Raw genomic sequence first — 22,984 nt, forward strand, 5'->3', positions numbered from 1 at the left:
CACATACAGCATCACAGGCCAAGCATTCTATAAAATACTTTGTCATTTCTACTCTTAGATTGACAATAATGGGCCCTATGATGCTGAGAATCATTAGTTGCCTCTATGTGAAGAAATTACTCAAAACCAAAGAAAGAAACAATTGAAAAGATGAGATTAGTGCCCAGGTTTTCGTGCTAAAAACATCTCCTGTTTCAATCTGTCAAAGAAACAAAGAAACAACAAACAAAACTTCAAATCTTCTCTAGACTTCAGAAAAAAAACACCCTGGGATGTTTTGTCTCAATACTGGGGGAAAATTGGCCCATATTGAACACTCTGGCTAAGCTGCTAAACTAAATCATAAACAATCCAGAGTACCAAGTTTTATCTAAATAATTTAACCACATGCCACCTTTCCAATTAAAGATTAGGAGGCAGGAAAAGATTCACTAATGCAGGGAACCCACAGGCTACTCTAGCCATGGAAGCCCATATGCTAGCTGCATATCCTTACCTCTCTTGCATACTCCAAAACCAATCCCCAATCTTATGCTTAGCTCTGTAGCATGTACCTTCTTCGGACTTTCCCTGATCTTCTCAAATGGATCACACAGATCTTCACTTCCAAACTTCCTTCCAACAACTCATTGCATTATCCTAACTCCCAACTCCAACTGGAAGTCCCTGGAAACCTGAAGGGTACTCCATCCAGGAAGCAGGTGAGCTAACTCTAGATCTTCCCCTCTCCCTTCCTTCCTCCAAGTCCAGTGTCCTAGTCTCTCCCAACTCTATAGCAGTACACTTGCTGTGGCCTCTCCTTCCTCTCTTTTCTTATTTCAAGGGAGTAAGCAACACCTTGCTTTCCTTCCTTGAGTAAACCCTCACAGAGGTCCCCCTAGCCCATCCCCACTCCTAAGTGTCAAGTCAAATAATTGATTTTACCTAGACCCGCAGTGGACCCACCTATTAAGATTCCAGAAGAATTTCCTTCCAGACAACACAAACCCACCACACTATCCCAATAACCAGTGGAAGGAAATAAATATAATTATTCAAGATGAGATAGTAGAAATAGAATTAGTAAAGAAAACCTAAATTCGTAAAGAAAACCTAAATTGAGGGAAATCTGGAAATGAAAAATTTAGGAATTTGAACAGGAACCTCAGAAGCTAACCTCACCAACACAATACAACAAATGGAAGAGAGAATCTCAAGAATCTCAGGCATTGAAAACACAATAGAAGAAATGGATGCCTTGGTCAAATATGTTAAATCTAAAAACTCATGGCACAAAACATCCAGGAAATCTGGGACACTATGAAAGGAACAAATCTAAAAATAATCAGAATACAGGTCAAAAGCACAGATAAATCGTAGAAGAAAATTCTCCTAACCTGAAGAAGGAGATGCCTATCAATGTGCACAAACCATATAGAATGCCAAATAGATCAGACCAGAAAAGAAAGTCCCATCTGCACATCATAATGAAAGCAGTAAATATACAGAACACAGAATGAGTGAAAAGCTGAAAGAGAAAAAGACAAAGTAACATATAAAAGCAGGCATATTAGAATAACACTTGACTTCTCAGTGGAGATTCTAAAAGCCAGAAGGATCCAAATGATGTGCTGCAGAATCTTTGAGACCACAGATGACACTGCAGAATATTGTACTCAGTCAAAATCAATCACAATATCAAACAGATGGGGAAAATAAGATACCATGATAAAACTAAATTTAAGTAATATCTGTTTATAAATCCAGCCCTACAGAAGATGCGAGAAGGAAAACTCCAACCTGAAGAGGTTATCCACATCCACGAAAACACAAGGAATTAGTGATCCAATCCCAGACAAACAAACCAAAAGAAGAAAGAAGACACATATATGCATGTACAACAAGATAATAAAATAGTAGAGAACAACAAACAATTTTCATTAGTATTTCTCAATATCAATGTTCTCAATAAAAATACACAGACTAAAAGAATGGGTACAAAAACAGGATCTATCCTTCTATTGCATCCCAGAAACATACCTTAACATCGAGGTTATAATCACCTTAGGGTAAAAAGACGAAAAATGTATTCAAGCAAACAGACCTAAGAAGTAAGCTAGTATAGCCACTTTCACTTCTAAGGAAATAGAGTTCAAACTAAAATTAATTAGGAGGGAAGGATGCCACATACTCACTAAAGGAAAAACTACAAGCAAATCAGTCTTCTATCAAGACTATAGGTTACACTCCATAAACTGACAGCGAGGACCCATGGCAGAAGACCACACCTACACAACTCATTGAACATGGGGATGTTGAGCTGATACTTGTACAGAGACTTTATTTACTCTTCTGTTCTTTAGTACAGGAAGGTACTGTGCAAAAAGAGAATTGTAAACACCAAGCCAGCCACAAATGCTGTGATCTATAATAGTGTCCTTCCTGCAAGACATGTTAGGGCAATGGTGGCACAAAACTCTGGGAGTAATCAACCTATATCTGATTTGGCTGAAGCTCTGCTGGATGACATGGAACCTACGCTTAACACTACTTGAGTGATCAAGAAGCTGAGACTAGATAATGCAGGGACCCAGTGTAAAACCAAATAATAGTGATCTAAAAAAACAAAACAAAATGTACTGATAAAATGTATGAATGAGTGGGTCTCTGGTTCCTTCTTTTAGACTCTTCCCCCTCTTTTTTTTCTGGCCCATTACAATGTGCTAAATTTTTGGTTTATCTGATTTTATTTTATTCTTTTTTTTTTAATATCTTAGAAGCCTTCATGTTTAAATAATGAAAGAGAGGCAGAAAGGGAAGGAATTCAGATGGGAGAGGAGGTGGCCAGGAACTGGGAGAGGTAAAGAGAGAGGAAGCTGTAATCAGAATATGTTATTTGAGAAATAAATATTTTCAATTAATGGAGAGAAAAGTCATTAGAGCATCATTGAGAGGAGGAAGTTATTGCGCTTTGGTCAGTGGTGTCCACAGAGAGATGTGAGAGTAAGGAGGTAACAAAATTATGACTACTATTGGAAATGCATTTCATGGGCCTCAGAAGTGAGTAATGGACACACAATGTAAAAGTCCCAATCTGAAGTCTTAGAAATTAAAATGTTTCATTTAAAGTAAGTCCACTGCTGCTATTACTTGAAGAGTAGAAATTGCAGAAGGAAAATTAATACATTTGAGGATTTAGTAACAGAAAGAAAATGTGACACATGTAGAATAAAAGAAAAGAACATCAATTGGGGAAATATCTCAGCACATTTACACACCTGAATTTGGGATAAAGTACATATTTTTTTAAAAAAATAGTAAAATTTGCCAAACTTTATGACAAGGTACAGATCCAAAAGCTCCATGAAGCCTACCAAGGCAATCCTTCCTCTTATTGCACCAAACAAGGATAGACAGACCATCTCAAGGTTAGCAAGCAGCTGGGCTTCATGGGGCAGGGCAGTGCTGCCAGCTATTGGGGAGGCTGAAGCATGAGGATCACAGATTCAAGGTCTGCCTGGATAACTTACCCAGACTCTGTCTCAAAATTTAAAAAGTAACAAGGGATGTTTGGAAATAGGGATTAATGGTAGAATGCTAACTTAGCATTTGCAAGGCCCTGTTTTTAACCTCTAGTATTACAGAGAAAGAAAGACAGACAGAGACAGAGACAAAGACAGAGAGAGAGGATGGGAGGTTGCAGGGGAAAGGAAGTAAGAAGGGGTAGAAAGAAGGATGAAAAGGATGGGAGAGAGGAAAGACAGGTAGAGGGAAAAATAACACTGTCACAAATTGGGATTAATAGTAATAGTATGAATTTCTGTGCTTTGGAAAATTCTTTTAAACATAATTTTTTATTGATTCTTTGGGAATTTCACATCATTCACCCCAATTCCACTTGTTTCTCAGTCCCTCCATATGCACCCATCACCCTTGTAGTGCCCCCACCAAAAGGAAAACTTTAAAAGAAATAATAAAATAATAATATTAATTTTAAAAAACAACCCACAAAACAAAAACAAACAAACAGAAAAGAAAAGGAAAAAAAACCCCACAAAACCCAAAACCAAAGCCAAAAAAAAGAAAGCAAACAGAAAGAATCACTTAACTCCTCTGTCTTTCCAACCTCTTCATTCATCTTAGTGACACTGGGAGCTTGTGTGTACTATGCAGTATACCATTTTGTCCAAACAGAGTATACTGCTATGGTATAATAAACATTTACTTGAAAATGGTCATTGTGTAATGTGTTGTTTGACAGGTTCAAGGCCTCTGGCTTCTGGTATATCAATACTGGACCCTCACCAAATCTCATCTCAGATATCTTGCTCTTGCCCAGAGTCATGGATATCCTTTGGCTTTGGTTGTGCATGACCAGTCCATTCAAGAGCTCCAAAAGGTCATAGATGTGGAAGACGTTGGGGAGTGCCCACTCAAAGCCCTGGATGTGTGTAGCAGACAGACCCATAGGGTTGAGGAAATTGGCTCAAACCAGTTGCCAAGGTGTGCACATATTGTACTTCTTTATGAGCCAAACTGAAGGCTTCCTGAGGGCCTAGCAACAGGTGCTGTCAGAGTTCCTGATCACTGTCAGAGTTCTCGATCATGCTCAACCACTGAAGGATGACCACACAATGCCACCAGACTGGGACACAGACTGGGTTCTGAAAGAAGGTTATATAAAGCCATTATTGAATAAACAAGTCTGATGTTTGCCATCAACTGACTCACAGTGTCTGTGCCATTGACATCATGCCAAAGCCAAAACAATGCTGCATGTTTTCACTCCCTCCCCTGAGGGAGCCATTAGAATCAAGCAACAGATGTGTGCCTAGGGGGTAGTTGTGTTGATCCGTCTGAGCCGCTGGGACCACCCCGCTTAGGTAAGGGGCTGACCTAGCTCTCCCATGCTCATGGTGAGGGGTGGGGACAGTTTCCCAGTGTGTGGGGTCAGCTCTCCTGTATGGGTGTCATTGTTATGTGCTATCTGGCTATCCCAGGGCTAGTAAGGGGTGGGGTCAGCTCTCTGGTGTGCGTGTGTGTGTCTGTGTGTGTGTGTGTGTGTGTGTGTGTGTGTGTGTGTGTGTATGTGGTGGGTGGCTCTCCCCAGGCCAGTGAGAGGTGGAAAAAGTTCAAGCAGGCCCTCATATTTCAATACACAATTCAACATCTGGTTAGAATGGGTAACGGACATTAACACAGACCCTAGCTAAAGCAGGACAAGCAGGACAATGGACTCAGATATGGCCATCAGCAGTAGCTTGGCCCTGAATATCACCACAGCAGCACAGGCCTCTCAGATTGGCATGGGCTGAGGAGTAGTATGGTCCCCTGACTCCAATATGGCCTCAGGTGACAGCTGAGACCCTGGGACAGTCATATGGCCTTTGATGGTAACAGAAGCCAAAAATGTCAACATAGATGATGACAGCAGTAGGGCCATGTACCCAGACATGGTCCCTGGCCATAACTCAGCCACAGACGTCACCATGGCCTTGGATAGCAGTGCTGACCAACCCTGATCTGTATGGCCATGGTGGTAGCATGACTCTCAGGAACAAGCATGGCCTCAGGTGTCAGCCAAAACCCGGGGCATCTGTCAGCCTTGGTTGGTAACATAAGCCATAGACATCTATTCAAACCCTGGCAGCAGTAGAGCCATGGACCCAGACGTGGCCCTTGGCAGCAGATCAGACCAGATAATACCATGGTCCCCGGGTGGCAGTGTAGGCCACCCATATTGGCATTGAAAGGATAAAGGCACTGCTGGCTGGAGCTGGTTACCGTGTGGAAAGGTCATGATCACGACAGAACCCAGTGGTACCTTTTAGAGCTTTATTAGGGGAGAGAGAGAGTGACACACACACACACACAGAGAGAGAGAGAGAGAGAGAGAGAGAGAGAGAGAGAGAGAGAGAGAGAGAGAGAGAGAGAGAGAGAACTAGACCTGGCAGAGAAGAAACACAGATAGAGGGGTGTAGAGAAAGAGAGACCGGGGGAACATGGCACCACCTTACAAAGGCCAGGTGCATACGCACAGAGATCATGTGGTCATGTCTGTGACTACGTGACCACGTAACCATGGGGCATGGGTCACACAGGATGTATGACCTGGAAATGACTAGGCAGAGATGACTAAGTGTCCCGCTGGGCATGCACGACCATGGGGCATGGTTGGAATTCCTATCAGTCATGGACTTGGCAGCAACTCATTCCTTGCAAACCAACATGGCCACAACTGGCAGCTCATAACCTCAGTATCCTTGTGGCCTTTGGTGACAACATGGGCCATGGACATCAACACAGACCCCTTTGCAGTAGAACCTCGGACCCAGACATGGTCCTCAGCAGTAGCCCAGCCCCAGATGTCACCATGGCCCCAGGTGGCAGCATAAGCAACTCAGATCAGTATCACCGCAGCTGCAAGATGGCCCTTGGGCTTCAATAGTGCCCCAGGTTGTGGTCTAGACCCTGGGGTAGCTGCACAGCCTTTGAATGTGACAGGTGCCATGGATATCAACAAAGACCCTAGCTGTGGCAGGACAGTGGACACAGACATGGCCCCTGGCCATAGATCAGGGCAGGATGTCTCCATGGCCCTGGGTGGTAGCTCAGGCAACCCAGATCAGGATGACTCTTGTGGTGGCATGGCCTGTGGGCACCAACACGACCATATGTGGCAACCCAGTCACTGGGCATCTTTACAGCCTTCAGTGGTTACAGGAGACATGGACATCAACACATGCTGTGGTGGGCACCAAGGCCACAGACCCAGACATGGCCCCTGGCAGCTCCAAGGCCTGAGTGACACCATGGCCCTATCAATGGCAAGCAGGCCACCTACATCAGCCCTTTCCTCACCACCCTTTCCTCCTCAGAGCTGTCTCTCTACAGGACATGAACCATTTTGCCGCTCTCTTTCCCATGCCACCATATATTTGCTCACTATAATGGCGCCTGGAAGGCCTGTGGTTTCTCCTATTTGCCCATGGCAAGTGGTCCTAGGCTGGCATGTTGAAAGATTCTTTTTAGTTGAAAAGTCCCAGGTTTAGAGAAACATTTTTTTTTCGTATAAAGTTTTTTATGCATGACATAAAAAGTATTGTCAGTGTTAATATAATAAAATATGTAGCCCAATAAAAATGAACAAAATCCTTGAAAAGCATTACATGAAGACAACAGGTGAAAGAAGAAATGAAAACCAAGAAAAAAATGCCTAACTTCGTTCTGCATCAGAGAAATATAAAATCAAGTCATGACTACATAGCATTAAGTTTATATTAAAAATGTTTCTCCAGGACCTGGAAAATGGTTCAGCAGTTAATGAGTGCTTGCTGTTCTTGCAGAGAACTTGTGTTCAGTTGCCAATAGCTACATCAGACAATTCACAATTGCTTGTTAGCTCCAGTTTCAGGGGATCTGACACCTCTTTTGGCCTACAGGGTCACTGTGTTCAAGTGCACACACATACAAGCATAAATAGATACATGAACAAAGGTAAAAATCAATCATAAAATAATAAAACATTCTTTTCCAAAGTGAGTATTACTTGTAGCAAATACTATGATGAGGTAACTTTCATAGCTCACATTCAAACTGGTGAGAGTCTGAAATTAAACAACTGTTTTTGAATATAATTTTGTAACTTTTTAAGAGTTAAATATAAAAAACCCTCTGTTATTCTAATACCGAATCTAAATATAAGTCTAAATCAAAGACAATTCATTCATGGTGGGTTTAACGTTGTGCCAATGAGAAAACATAATCAATAGTTATCATTAATGGATAAGTAGAGAAATGTAAAATAATTAAAATATATAGGTAACAGATAAAAGGCAGCCTGATGGGTAGGACAGAGAAAGGCAGGTATGCACTAGAGAGGTATGAGAAGACATTGGCCTCAATGGGCATATTCAATGGGTTGATAGTGTTGGGTTCACAGGTATGTACACAGTGATATCACATTGCACATCTCAGAAAAATGCAGTTTGATCTCAGTTCGATTCAATAAAACTATTAAGCAGAGTTGCTAGGCTATTTCCTATTAAGTATTCTTAACAATGAAAAAGATGCCTCATGAAAGCATTTTCAAAGGGTGCCAAAACACACAATAAACACACTGAATTCGTTCTCTGATACAGAGTTCCCACACTCTCAATTAACTCCAATTTCATAAATGTGGGTTATAAAAAGAAGCGATTTTCGCAAAACACTTAGAACAATGATTAGTTTGCATCTTGCTTAGTAACTTTGTAAACACATTTCTTGGCAAACAGAAGTGTCAGTTTTTCTTCACAGTCCTTTTCTCTCAAATATTTTGTTTTGTTCTTTGACTGTTGATACCAGTTGCTAGAGTAAGAAAATCTTCTCATGCAAGTTCCTGTGCCACATTGACCTTCTTAGTGGTTTGATTTTCCCTGAAGACATCTGTAACACAGAGTGCCATCATCTGTAACCACAGCACCATAGATGCTGAGTGTTTTCCTTCAACTCTTGAAGCAAGGAAAAGAAAATTTAATGTTTCATGTACTTTGTTTTAATTGACTCAGTGCAAGGTGAAAGTGCTTTCCAGACCGAGAATTGCTGCCTTGGTTCTGAATCAGTGCTTGGTAACAAAACAGCTCTCCTTACTTTTCTTCCTCTGAGTGGAAATGTTTTACAGACAGTATCACTTGGGATATTATTGAGTGAACTCTCCCAATGCCCTCATGTCTGATGTTGTCCTCCTTAGAACAGAAAAAACAAAACTGATTCTGTCTTTTTTTTCCAACACACTGACATTGTTTTGTATGCTTCTGACTCTGAAACCTGGGTTCAAATGTTATATTGTAAGCAGTATTCACATTAGGGTAAAAATGTTGTCCGTTCACTGGGTAAGTGTGAGGACTGACACAGAAGCATATTTTATAGTTTCCTCATGGTGTAGATAACAGGAAAATCACCAGATGTGCCAGTAAACTGGTGTCTAGAACAATGTTTTCATGTGCCCTAATTTCATCAGCACTCACAGTGAGGTTACCATTTGTGTGGGTAATTTCATGCCTGGAGTCAGATTTTCCCTGCCTGGAAGGGAAATGCAAAGAGTCAGACTTCAATGAAACAAACCTATCTCTACACTTCATTCTGTGGCTCCTATTAATCTGTGTACAGTCTTTATGTGGAGTATCAGTAACTCTTCTGTGACACATAAACATTGATATTGTTTCAACTCTATTACAAGATGAACTTGGCCTGCTGTTAAAAAGATTCAAAAGAATACCATCACTAAAGGAAGCAAGAAATTCCCTCCTGTGAAGATTGTCTGGGGATGAGAAAACCAGAGTGGAGGAGTGGCTTCTTAAACTACAGGATTTGTCTACCATCTCTGGAAGAAAAGGTGGTATGCATTATTACTAACAAATAGAAGATGAAAGAAGAAAATAAGAGTACTGTAAGGCATTATCTTCCTAGGAGAACATCTGTCATCTCCATAAGATCAGCTGTGTCTGCTCACAAAATATTATCACAGCTGGGTCTATGGACTATTGACCTTCCCTCCATAAGGAAAGAGGTGGAAGGTCATTGGTCCCTCACCTGAGCACTCTGCCGCTCCTTCTGGCCAGTTCTTTACAGTTCTGCCATACTTACACATGGCCTCAGGGTCTTAGAGTGGGGCTAGAGTATGTAGGTCTTGGAAGACTAGAGGAAGGGGTTTATTAGGAGACATGATCCAGGGAGGGTGATGACTTTCCCACAAGATTGTTCTGGGGTCACCCACATTCATATCTGAAACCACGTCAACTGTGCTCTGTAAGTCTATTGAACTTGTTGATTCTCCAGCATAAACTGTGGTACAATACAGACTCTGGTTTGTCATTAGAACTCAGAAGCAATAAAGAAGGTTGTAATGTCTTCACTGAAATTTAAAGTAAATTCCACCTGCATTTGTTTCTGTATTTTAAAGCATGTTCAAAGTGACTCTGTGGGAGAGAATCGGCTTCATATTTATTAAAGCCCCAATATACAGTTAAAAAAAAGAAAATGGGAAAAAGGAAGGAGTATCCACTAAAGACTTATGGTTATAAAATGGCAGAAAGTTCTAGTCTGAGAGAGAATTGTGTATTATAATCATTATCTTAAAAATGACAATCTTGCCTGGGATTCTTGCTTACCTTTCTACTAGCATTGTAGTTTTAGAGCAATACGTTTTTTGTTATAAAGGTAAAATTACTTTTATAAAGTCATACAACTATACAGTAAATATGCTGATTTTGTTTAAATTGATGTTATAGATCACTTAAATAAAAAAATAAAATTACACATAAAGTTGTAATTTCTTTTGTATTTTCCTTCTACTCACAAGACAGCAATTATTATGAATACATGAACCTTTGTAATCTGCACTGCATGACCTTTTATATGATATTTTATACATATATAGATTAATATACACACATGCCTGCATATATGCTTTGCAACTGCTTCTTTTTGCCTATATGATATTGTACTAAGATTTCTCCTAGTGTTGCACACAAGTCTTAACTTGCTGCATTTATTCATTTCTCTACTGATGGACAATAGTACATTTTTATTTTACAAGTGCTTTATTAAATATCTTGTCCATTTGCATGTACCTCCTCATACTACCTCAACAATAAATTCAGAGGGTACTAAAGCGATAAATCCACAGGAGTCTGTTTAAGAAGTATTAGGAAACTTTATTAAGGTAAATTGAGGAAAAATACACTCAGGAACACAGACCGGAGTAGACAGCTGAAGTCGTCATCTTATCTGACCCTTCTCCCTCTCCTCTTAAGAGGTCATGTACAACAGTAGGAAGCACTGCCTCCTTTGGGCCATATAGCCCAAGATCAAGGGTGGACCAGATACCACATCACTTCCCCTTTTTGTCTACTTAAGAAGGTTCTAAACTTAATGCAAACTATATAAGAATTATTATCAAGTATTGCCCAGAAAAAAACAAAGGGTAAGGGAGCCACGGTTATTATGTAGCTTATTATGTAATGATCAGACCTCTATTTTGTGTAAATTTGGGGATGTGAATAAAACTACATTGTTCTCTTAATTGGAGTTATTTCAAACTACCAGTAATACTACATTATTGTCATTACTCAATAGTCATTTTTGTGTTTCTTCTTGTTTCTCCAAAAATTATCTTTTTCATAATACTATTCAGGTTTGTTATGATCTAAGTTTATGATCTTTTATAATGTTACAAGCAAATTTATCAGGCTGCATTATAAGTTTTCTTATAATATTCATCACATAAAATGTTATCTTTGATGCATGTTGATGAAATGATTTTATCTTTCTATGACTTTTATGTGCATTTTTAAAACTGTAACGTCAGCATCATGTGGGAGACAGAGGGAGGATGATAGTAATTCCAGGCCAGTTTGGGATTAGCCAGGCTCTGTCTCAAAACTGGAGGAGGTGGAAGAAGAGGAAGGAGAAGAAGGGAGAAGAGAGAAGAGGGGAGAAGGTGAACATAGGATAAGGGAGGGGCATTCTTCTATCCCACTGTTGTCAAGAGGTTCATTCTTTAAAAAGTTTGAAAGTTATTTTTAGTCATTGAGATTTTAGTCCATCTGGAATTTATATTTTATGAATGAGGTTAAAAAAGCAGTCCAATTTTATTTTACATATAACGTGCCAATTCTTATAACACAGTTTATCATTGATTACATCGTTTTCAATCCCATCCTCTTTTGTCTTATGTTTGTGGTTTGTTTTAGTCTTTTTGTCTTCAAGGCAAACAAGAGTTTAGTAGATAATGACAAGATGAGCTGTCAGGCCATGTCCACTTCCTTGTTTCTTTTATTGTAGCAATTTCTCTTTTAAGCCTACTGTCACCAACCCTCCCTTTTCAAACTTTCCCCCTTGTTTGTCCATATTTTATCTTATTTATGTTCCTCTCATTCTGCCCCACCACCCCTTCCTCTTTTTTAAATTCATGATAATCGCATTGTAATCTTTATTCTTCACATCCTGTGATCACACTGTGTGGTATCTTCATCCACAGGGTCTTACCGTTAAGTTCCGGTAGTTAAACAACAGTAATTTCAACAGTCCATGTTGTCTGGGGAGGGTCTCTTGTGTTTACCCTGATCAACAGCATGAAAGGGTGTGTTCTATACTTGGCACTGTGTTGAGGAGATTTTCGGAATAGTTTTTCATATTATTTCTTCAAACACTCTTAATATTATTTGTTCCTCACCCTATCCCTACTCTACCTCTGTTCCCATTTCTCCTTATTTATTACTTTCATGAGGGAACCCCTGCTACTACTGTAAATCTGTTCAAGAATCCATGGCTGGTGAAGTCATGGGGCCTATTAATATCATTTTGCTAAAAAGACACTATCAAACTTCTTTCCAAATACTTAGGCCAATACACTATTGCAAATCTTGCCCCTCATCAAAGAAACAACTTTGCGAGATAATAATTAATATAGATCTGGGCAGAGGTGGTGCATGCCTTTATTCCAAGCTCTCAGGAGGCAGAAGCAGGCAGATCTCCATGAGTTGGAGGGTAGCCTTGTCTACAGAGTCAATTCCAGGACATCCAGGGTGCTTACACAGAGAAACTCTGTCTTGAGAAACTAAAAAAAAAAAAAAAAAAAATGAATATAGAGATAATTGGTAAAATTTCAGAGAAATAAGTGTTTGAAAAATATTCAGAGTTAAGTGGGACATGTACATCATACATACTGCCCTTGCTAATAGCTCATGGAATGTTGTTGCAGACAAGGATCTGGCTAAAGGTTTGTGAATATTGCAGAGAAATAATTCCTTCTAAACAAGACAGGGCCCTTGTTCTTATGAACTCATAGCAGCTATCATTGGCATAAGAATAGTCAAATATCAAGTCAGATAAAACTCCAGAATTGATACAAGAGATCATGAGGTTCTACTTCCAGTTGAAGACATATTGGAAATCAATGGCTGGTGGGTGAAGGAGCATCACTTTTCCTCATTGGTGAGGCCCATGCCATAGTTAATGGTGCCCTACACCCATGCACATACAGACATACAAATTGTGCTCAGTAGATTATGGAAAAAAGAAAAAAACAGGGAAAAAAGGAAATTGGGAAGGATTATGAGAAGATGTTGAATGGGGCAGAAGAGGATGGACGTATCTAAATGATTTTATTTGTATATGTATATATCCTTTACAGGTCCCTCTTAACACAAAACCACTTCTGCACCCAGAAGCTCTTGTACACACCTATAAGTCAGTTTGGCCACTTGGTGAGTCTCACATATTTGTTTAACCTAACACTAGCTAACACTCATTTATATTTTAAACAACTATGTATTAGCTGCTTATTATACTATTATATAACATTTCATGTTTTGGGGCAAGGTATGACAGTTGTGGCACTGTGTCCATAATGATAGAATTGTGTGGTAAAGGAACTTCACATCTTATAGATCAGGAAACACAGTTTGTACTAGAACAAGAAGTCAATACCACTTTGAAGCCATATCTCAATGACTTACTTCTCCCAGCTATACAGTTCTACAACTTCCCAAAGCCACAACATCAAATATAGGGACAAATATTCAAGCTCATTTCATATTCAAGCTATAGCAATACCCATATGAAGCAGTCTCCAGAGAATCCTTTCACCCTTCAGCTACATGAGGAGTCAGCAGAATGTCCCAAATCTAGAGGGTCCCAAACATGCCATTTCCATTATTTTGGACTTTGTAACTTCCAAAATCACAATCAATTTATCTATTTTTATAAGCCACACAATATATGGAATTCCATGACAGTACCACAAATGAACAAAAACAGCCTCATTCTGAAGTGTGATTTTCAGCTCCTTTGGGGGTAAATTATGACATAGGAGAAATGAGATTAAGCAGGTGTTCACACAAAGTATAATCATTGTGATCAAAGGAGAGGGTGTGTTGATAAGTCTAAAATACAGCCAGAACAGCTAGTATATTATTCTTGTTACTTTAATGTAAAAAAGAATAAGGATGCAGGAGGAACTCTGATAAAACTGTTGGTATTGATGAGACATCTCATCATTGAAGACCTTGAGGGTCTACAATGAAAGTAACTTTATATTGAAACCAGAAATATTAAAACAAAAAATAACATGTTCAGATAAATACTTATAAAATGTACAAAGTTCTTCCAATTTTTCTTTAATGTTTTATTGGTTTTAGTTAGCTATGATCTAAATATATGACTGAAAATGTAAGAAATAAATAATTTTAAATTGTGTGCCACTCTGAATACTGTGATAGAATTTGGTACTAGCCCACTCTGTCTGGTTAGAATCAAACTTTCCTTCAGCATATCGTCCTAGATGCTCTAGCCACTCATCTCTTAGCAAACTTCTTCGTTATTAGATCAACCATGTGCAGCTAGTAGCAAGTGCATGTGTTCAGGTCACTCCTTATTTTTTTACTAAAAACTCTCCTACATGCTAGAATCACAATGACAGAATCCAGATATACCAAGCAGATGTGAGAGTGAAAATATACCATGTGAGAAGTGAAAATAATTATATGCAGAAGTTGTCAGGATCTATATGAACAATTTAAATTTTATTCATAATGGCTTCACTATTATATTTAAAATTCTTAGATATATGATCACACAGGTTTGTAAGTGGTTAGCAACAATGGAAAAGGTATTACAATCAAAGATGTCCACTTCTGCCTACAGTTCTGGCCATGCTCTGGGGATCTTGAGATGTATCATTTGCAGCAAAGATAAATACTGCAGCATAAAAATTCATATCTGGAGTGATTGTTCATTTCAGTTGTTCTTTATATTTTGGATCTACAATCACCAAAAAACAAACAAACAAACAACAAAAAAAAAACCAAGCTTCTGTTCTGCATGTAAGGGCTTATCTAGATTCAGTTAACTAAGATATGAAGACTTACCCTAAATGTACACAGTAGAATTTCATGGGCTGGGGTCCTACTAAAAGGGGAAAGCAATCTGAACCTCCATATTCATCTCTCTCTGCTTTGTGACTCTGGAGACAATGTGGTCAGCTGCTCTCTGGTCACCACATTTTACCACTGATGGATCGTATCACCTTAGAACTGAACTCCAAATTAAACCTCTATTTCCTTCAACTTTCACTTGTTGGGTATTTTGTCATAGTAATGAGAAGAAGTAGGGAATGAATGGAGGCTGTAATTGTGGCTCTCCAAAGGAACCTGTGAGGTTCATCTGTTTTGGGTCCTGCTTCATTAGCCACTGTGCTGGGAAGAGCCTTCTATGCTGATTACTAAGAGCTTTTAGTCTGCAAAGATTTTACATCCATAAGATAAACAGTAAAATCCTTGATAGAAAAATTGAGTTCTTATGAATGAAAGAAGAAAACCAAATCTTACAGCTTTTTCAGAACTAAATTTGTTGAGTGGTAGAAATGCTTGCTTGAATTTCTGAAGTTTTTATTGAAGTAAATGATCACAGAATAAAAAACATAGCTGTATGTGTCAGAAATGTATTTACCCCAGAGTTTGACAGTGGGAAAGAACTGGCTTAAATTTGGCTATGTTAAACAGATTATCTTTAAAATCAACCGAGTTGAATATTTTTGTGTGAATAGCTGGACAAGAGTCCAGTAAATATTTTGAAAAAAAAAGAAAGAAAAAGAATGGTTCAGAACATAACTTCAATGTGTACATCATCCCTGCAAGATTGGGACTTACGGAGGCAACATGGAAATAAAGGAAAGCACAAAGGCATCTTGAGAAACAGAATCATTCTTTAATCAGAACAACTGCAGATCACAGTCTCTCCACTGAAACGAGATTGCACACGACTCTACACATGAGGGTGAAGGTCTTGGGGCTTTGCAGGATGTAGAAATGGAAGAGTCTATTTATAGGCCAGTTCCCCCACAGTCTGAAAATGCTAGATACTAGTGGTTTTGGTGTCTGTCAAGTCAACTTTCTCGGCCCAGAGCTTCTCAGTCCAACTAAAATTTTTCAATAATTAAGCCTTCTATCACTACCACGACTTGTCAATATTCAAATTTCTTCTCAAGTTCTCCTCTCTTTGTTTCTTATCCTTATGCCTTTTAGTTGTCTTTTCTTCTGTTTTTCTTCCTTTTATTAATTTATATTCCATTGTATTTATGGAAAGATAGACATGGAAGAGATCATATGCCATGCTGTGAGGTACAAATAGGGAAAATGCATTGTTAAATGCTTAAAATATAGACATAGAGGCAAGGCCTGCTTGGTTTTGACTTTCTTTTTGTCCCAGCTCACAGTCTCCTTATTGAATGAGAAAAGACATTTCCCAAAAGGCATGCTTTCACAATATCAGTGACTTTTCACCTGAGCTGATATTAAATCCTGTACTGTTTGTAATCCTAAAAGGGTCAACCACACAGGTAGAGTCACATAAGACAGTGTGGGTATAGTGTCCTTGATTTTGGAGAACATTCAGAGTGAACTAGGTTCTGAATCTTAAAGTCAAACTTGGTTTTCATTTTCAATGTAAACCACCATTGACATTACAAAAAAACACAGATCCTGGGGAAACAACCATTGCAAAACAGTTAAGCTGCAAACCAAATAATTGTGCATTATAACTCAAGATGATGATGATTCAGCCTGCAGTAATCCCAGATAGCAGTTAGAATGACACTATGGTTTGTTCAGATCACTCTCACCTGTAACTCCAAAACTATCACAGTACATGGAGAATTATGTATTGATATCAAACCAATACTGACATGTTATTTTGTTCCTCATTTCTAAAAGAAACAAATCAATTCCTCTAAAAATTTTGGACTACAAGTGTTATAAAAGGTACAGCATTTGTTAACTAAAAATCAAATAAATATTTTGGACTAACTGAAATTAAAGTTCTAAAAGGGAATAGTAGAACATAGGTAAAAGGAAAGTAGAGAAGAATAATACAGGGGATTTGGAGGTTTAAGCAGGGAGGTACTCAATGTTGATAGATAAAGCTACTGCAGAAGGTAATGTATAGTAACTGCTTTTTCAAGTATGTTTGAGAACATGTCACTCAGACCCCTTGGAGATTAAGGATAAACCTGAAGGTTACTGACCTCCATTTGTTAATAGTAGCATGCCAGCTAAGCCTTTTCATTTTCACAATCCTCTTCAAGCTGATGTAGTACCTACTTTTCAGGAGCGGCTCTGTGCAACATTTATTGGCCTCCTGAAATTCATTTAGCCCCCCTTTGAAGATACCTTAAAATTTATGAGCCTGAATGTAGCCGTTATAAGACAATTAGTTATGCTCCTTATGAGCTGCCTGTTTTTTCTTTATGGTTGTTAGTTGTTCTTTTGCAGAGCTGCCAGCTTAAGTTGTGCTAGGATCAAGAAAAATGGACCTTGGCGGTTCGTGTTCCTGGAGTTGTATCCACGCCAGTGGATGCCCACACGCTACAGAGGAGAATTTGACATTGCTGCTGCCGTTGTTGCTACTGTTTCTGGGATTAATATTTCATAATTGCTTACTATAGCTAGCACAGTGGAGACCCTGGCAGCAAAAGTAGCTACCACAGTTAGTTAATTTTTCATTCTACTGGGCATGATAAATTTAATTCAATAGTTATATACATTTTGATTGGCTTTGAAAATTATAAATTTATAATCTCAAGTTCCATTTGCTTTTGGGATACCATTTTACAAGGACTCCAATTTGCAGTAAGGCTCATTAAGGAAGGGAATGGCTCAGTTACCTTTATCCTACTGGCTATGGGTTAGATAGGACCTCTGTTGGTCTTTTCTGTGTCGAACACACAGATTGCAAGCCCAGTGCCACTTTGAGATCTTTAGCAGCAGTTAACTCTGCAGCTCACACATGATTGAGTCTGTATGATAATGAGTATTCAGAGACGGGTAATGCCTTGGGGGCGCTCACCAAACTAAGACAGAATGCCTGTGTGGCCTGGGCATGCATCTCCATGATAGGTAAGATAACTTGCTGATGGCCCACGCAACCTAAATCAGAAGCTCAGTTTTTAGTAAAAGGGGTACCTGTAGGGTCCTGGCCCCATTTTGGGTAACTGTTGCCTTGCTTGCTGACCTTGACCTTGATATCCTCCCTATGCTAATTTTCTCCCAAGTTCCACCCTCCTGAATGTTTAAGGGAAGTTCCTTGTCTGTGTATCCTGCATAATGGGCATTAGCAGCTTAGATACAAGATTGTAAAACATTGGTAGTGAACTTCTGCCCTCTGAGGTTCTCCCATTGTGCTGTAATCCTGTATTTAAGACCTCTTCCCTCCTTCAATAAACAGCATTCAGCATTAAAAAAAAATAGCTACTGCTACATGCAGTTAAAAAAAATCCCCAGTGCCAGATGTGGAATAGCCTTGTAGGAGATGTTGGTCAAGTAAACCCCACAGGTCTCCCCAAACAGTAAAGGCTCTTATCAGTCTTCTTCATTGTTCTCCAAAACTACTGCCAAAAATATTGCACACTCAATTTCGAGATACTGAGAAAGCAAGCTGGAACCCTGAAGGAAACATGGCAACTAATCAGTAACCTTCAAAATTCTGGAAGGTATAATGAAAGCAGGTTGGGGCTGAGCTGTTAGCTATTGACAGATTCTGGGACAAGAGAGACATTGTCTTCAGTTATGTACCCACTGATGCTCCAGTGGCCCCAATGGACAGCTCCAAATCTATGGTCAAGTAGAGAAACTTGTTGAACTCAGTGTCTCATAAAATAAAATAGAAATGTGGTAATAAGGTTTTCAGGAAAAAATACACTAGAAATAAGTGGGAGAGAGATGAGGGAAAGTAGAGGATGAAAGTAATCAGTATGAATTATTTACATGTATGCAATTTTCAAAATTTAATATAATTAATAAGATGAAGATGGGCAGATCTTCATCTTTCTTTCTTCTCCTCCAGATCCAATTGCCCAGTCTCATGCCCAGCTCTGTAGCAGAACAATTTCTGTGATCTACCTTTCCCCTCTGAACCCACTCCAAATGACAAAGATCTTTTCCTCCAACCTCGCTTTCTCCAACTCATCCCATTATCCCAGCCTCCAACATCCGAAGTCCTCTCCTGTGAACATACCCACTGAGCATGCCAGAGAAACAGGTAAGCTATTTATTTGATTTTCCTGCAAGCTTCACCACTCCTATCTCCCCTCTAAATCCAATCCCCCAATCTCATCTCAAGTTTTGCAACAGAATATCTTCTGGAGCCTTTCTTATCTCTTGAGCACATCTTCTGTGGACCCCACAGATTTTCACCCCCTAACCATTCCCTACTCATTGCCTTACCCTATCCTACAACTCAAGCAAGCACTCTCTTGTAGACAAAATTCTAAACAGTATTATTAAATAAGAAACACAGAGCCAAATACAGAGGTAATAGCCAAAGAGATCAGAGCAATAGCCACGACTAGCTTTAGTTTACCATCAGCAGTAGCTTCCCCAGAGAGAGCTACTTCCTGTCTGACTTGTGTTTTATTGCCTTTCTGTTCTGCTTTCTCATTGGCTCTAAGCCCAAGCACCTGATTTCCTCATCACTGTCTGTCTATACAGATGTCTAGGTCTCTGTGGTTGGTACTGAGATTAAAGGCTTGTGTCACCACGCTTGGCTGTATCCTTGACTACACAGACACTCTGCCTGCCATGTGATTGTATTAAGGGCGTGTGCTACCACTGTTGGACTTCTGCTTAATGGCTATTTGACCTCTGATCTCTAGGCAACATTATTTATTAACATACAAATAAAATATTTTTCATCACAAATAAAATATCACCACATTTCCCCCTTTTATTTGAATAAAAAGAAAAAGCTATAACTAATATAAGAAAAACTATATATAATAAGTACAATAACTGTATACAATATATACAAGCAATAAATACCTCAACAATGTTTGGTCTATTTGACATTGACGTTTGGCAAATTCAGAAAAAATATTTCATTATCTATCCTATTTTGGAAAGTCCAAAATGTACCTGATTCACCTTTTATCATAAATTATATTACTAACAGAGAACTATCTTATAATGTCTTTCAAATTTATATACTTACACCTCTTTAGTGAGTTTCTTTTTTGAAATTCTTAACAAGGAAAATTATAACTATAACTACTAATTATCAACTAACTATAACTATAACTATCTAATCTTCAGCTCCCTCAGAGACCCAAGAAGGAAATAATGTTACTAATAAAACAGGAAGTGCATGCAAGTGGCTTCCAAAAAAAAATGTCAGTTGACAGAAACAGTCAACAGTCATCCATGAGAAGTAAGATGCAAAGTACCAGTAAGCCACAAGCCATGTGGCAACTTACAGATTAATAGAAATGGGTTAATTTAAGACATAAGAACTAGATAGCAAGAAATCTGCCACAGCCATACAGTTTATAAGTAATGTAAGTCTCTGTGTGTTTATTTGGGTCTGAATGGCTGCAGGCCCCAGTGGGACTGGAGAAATCTTCAGCTACACTCGCTGCTTACCCACAGGTCACTACTGCCAGGGAACCAGATAGGTTGAAGGATCTTCACCTCACCCTCTGTTCTTCCATACCCAATTCCTTAGACTCACCCCCAGTTCTTCAACAGAACACCTGATATAGCCTTCCATGACCCCCACCTCCATCTCCTGTATATCCCATAGAGCCTGCCCTCCTAACTTCTCTTTTTAACTAGTTGCTTTATACCAGCCACCAACCTCAGCAGACACTATAGGAAACCTTCTAGTAACCTCATTCTACTCTCTGCCTCTATCCAAATGAGAGTAAATAAGCAGATCATGATGGAAGATTCTGCCTTCCTCCATCCTGTGAATACTGTCAGACCCTTAGATTATCTTCATCCCTAAGTGTGACTTCCCAGTATCAATTTCCAGAAACACATTTTACCTGGAACCCCCTGTGTGTGTGCCTATCAAGTCCACAGAAAATTTCCTACCACACAATACTTAAGCACCACACTCTCCAAAAATCCAGAAAGGAAACAGAAACCATTGAACAAAACACCCACACAACAGAAACAAAACCAGATGTTAACACCTAGAACAATAATATTTCCAATCCCAGATGCATAGATTCAATCATAAAATCACAATCAATAACAGCCTGGACAATATATATCTGTTAGAGCCCAGCAACCCAACCTCAGAAGACCCTGAATATTCCAACAAATAAGAAAAAGGTCTTAAAATAGCCTGTATGATGACAATAGAGGTCCTAAAAAAGGAAATGAATAAATCATTGGAAGAAATCCAGGAAGACACAAACAGTAGAAGGAAATGAATAAAACTGTTCAAGACCTGAAAATTAAAATAGAAAAAATAAAGAAATCCCAAAATGAGGAAATTCTTGCAATGAAGAATTTATAAACTCAAACAGGTACCTCAGAGGCAAGCCTCACCAGCAGAATATAAGACATGGAAGAGAGAATCTCAGGCATTAAATGCATGATAACAAAGATGGGTGCATTGGTCAAATAAAAAGTTAAAGCTAAAAAACACTTGAGATGGAACTTTTAGGAAATCTGGAACACTATGAAAAGAGTAAATCAAAAAATAATAAGAATACAGGAAGGAGAAGAAAAGAAGGTCAAAGGTCCAGAAAATATTTTCAGTAATATTATAGAAGAAAATTTTCTCAACCTAAATAAGGAGATGCATATAAATTAGGTACAAAGACATATGGAATAACAAATAGATTGGACCAGAAAAGAAAATCACCTCAGTACATAATAATCAATACAGTAAATGTACAGAAGGAAGAAATAATATTAAAAGCTAAAATGGAAAAGAAAACAAGTAATATGTAAACTCAGACCTATTAGAATTTCACTTCACTTTTCAATAGACACTCTAAAAGCCAAAAGGGCATAGATAGATGTCAACAGATTCTAAGAGATCACATATGCTAGCTCAGACTACTACGCCCAGTGAAAGTTTCAATCACCATCAATAGTGAGAATAAGATATTCCATGATAAATCCAAATTTAAAAAACAATATTTATAAAAAATACAGCCCTATAGCAATACTAGATGAAAAACTCCAACCAACCAGAGGCTAACTACAAACATGAAGACACAGGGAATAAATAATCTCAGATCAGCCAATTCAAAAGAAGGGAAGTGCACACACACACACACACACACACACACACACACACACACCATCACCTCCACCACCATCAACAACAAAATATCAGGAAGCATCAATCATTGGTTATTGATATTTGTAAAATATCAATGGTTGCAATTCCCCAATGAAAGGACACAGACTAACAGAATATTTGGGAAAACAGGATCCATCCTTCTGCTGCATCCAGGAACCATACCTCAATATCAAGGATAGACATTACCTCAGGTTAAGGGGTTGGTTGGAACACAACATTCCAAGCAAATAGACTTAAAAGCAAGCTCGTCTAGCCATTTTAATATCTTAAAAAAATAGACTTCAACTCAAAACTAATCAGAAGTAGTAGGAAGGACACTACATGCTCATCATAGGAAAAATCCATCAAGATGACATTTCAAGTATTAACATCTGTCCCTCAAACACAAGGGCACTCAAGTTTGTAATAGAAAGAGTACTAAGGGGTAAATCTCATATTGACCCACACACAATGATAGTAGGAGATTTCACCACCCTACTCTCACCAATCAATAATTCATCGAGACAAAAACTACACAGAGAAATACCGGAGCTAACTGAAGTTATAAACCAAATGAACCTAATAGATATTTAAAGAACATTTCACTCAAACACAATGGAATATACCTTCCTCTTTGCACTTCATGGATCTTTTCCCAAAATTGATGACATACTTAAAATAAAACAAGTACCAGCAGATTCAAGAAAATGAAACTAACTCCCTGCATCCAATAAGATTACCATGGATTAAAGCTGGATATAAATGGGAGAAACAACAGAAAGTTAACAAACTCATAAAAATTGAACAACTCTGTACTGAATGAAAAATGAGTCAAGATATATAAAAAAGAAATTGAATACTTTATACAATAGAATGAAAATGAATACATAAC

The sequence above is a fragment of the Peromyscus eremicus genome, chromosome 6 (assembly GCF_949786415.1).
Source record: "Peromyscus eremicus chromosome 6, PerEre_H2_v1, whole genome shotgun sequence".
NCBI lineage: Eukaryota > Metazoa > Chordata > Mammalia > Rodentia > Cricetidae > Peromyscus > Peromyscus eremicus.